The following is a 1291-nucleotide window of genomic DNA, read 5'->3' on the forward strand; positions in this document are numbered from 1 at the left end:
AGTAGAGGAATATGGCAGACATCTCTAATATTACATAAATTCCCAATTTATTCCAGAGTAGTGTGTTTTTACTTTTAAAATAAAAACAGTGAACTTTCAGTAAAATTCTCACTGCTAAACCTCTTATAGGATTTTGGCCTTGTGCTTGAGGACAATGTCTTATCCAGTGGACCTGGACATTTTGTCATCTTCCTTTCCACTGATATCTAGTCATTAGCATGTCTATTTTGAAAACCTACCTTTCCCCTCTATTATAGGAATACTATTCCCACCAACCAGTTTTGACTTTTTCTGAGTTAAAATCTCTTCTCAGCCTTTTGGCTAAGATCAAGTGCAGTATCTGTTCTTATCAGTTTAAAAATTTCTTAATGAGTGGGTCTGTAATTGGAGAAAAAACAGCCAAAGTGTAATATGACTGACCATGACTTAAAATTCCTCATGTGGGTGTTATTTCTTCATGAGGAAGACACTTCACAGGTTCGCCAACAGCTGCGAAAAAGTGATCTATTAGCATCATTATCCCGGTTTTAATTTGAAAATGAGAGCACACACGGTGTTAGTTAATTGTTTTAAATTCAAGTAACAAAATCATTAAATATTTCATACAGGTGCAATTCACACCCTGATCCCTTCCTTATTGCACAGTGGTATCACTCATATAGAAGAATTCCTATTATCCTAAGAACGTGGTCCGTTTAAGTCCTGGACTTGTTTTATTTTGTTCTGCTTTGTTTTTGTAACTTACTATATAGTTGTGAACTGTTACCTTTGTCTTTTAGCCTCCAAACTCCTAGTGAAAAATGTTTAAAAAATAAAAATTAATATATTCAAGTAACGCTTCTCTACTTTTTTTTGCAGATATGTATCTGCTTTCTTTGTTATAATCTGAGATCTATGAGGTCAGGAACCAAGTCTCATCCATCTTCATGTTCTTCAGACATAGAATAATCCTTGACAGATAACGTCAGTTAAATATATAATAGAATGTTTATTGTCATATAAATTCTGGATTTTTCTTAGTGGTCTCTTTAGTATTTCTGCATGAAGAAACCCTATCAAAATAGGATGTTGCAACTGTCTAGTGTTGGAGGCTTATGGGATCAGGGGCAAGTCTGACAGGGTGGAGGAAGAAGAGAGCAGGCCTTCTACTCCAAGGCAGATCTGATGAAGTCTCAGCCTATTCCATGAAGAACTCCAGAGAAAAGCTTGACATTGAGCATAAATAAGCAAATCTTGTGGTCTTTGAAAAGGGAAGCCAACTAAAAGGAAGCTTGGGCTAGAATACAACATC

At 35.6% G+C, this 1291-nt stretch overlaps 1 pseudogene; it reads left to right on the forward strand.

Moving 5' to 3' along the window:
* Positions 1-301: 301 nt before the first annotated feature.
* Positions 302-509, forward strand: LOC142845340 (U2 spliceosomal RNA; annotated as a pseudogene).
* The last annotated feature ends 782 nt before the right edge of the window (positions 510-1291 follow it).

Source organism: Microtus pennsylvanicus, chromosome 2, assembly GCF_037038515.1.
Source record: "Microtus pennsylvanicus isolate mMicPen1 chromosome 2, mMicPen1.hap1, whole genome shotgun sequence".
Lineage (NCBI taxonomy): Eukaryota > Metazoa > Chordata > Mammalia > Rodentia > Cricetidae > Microtus > Microtus pennsylvanicus.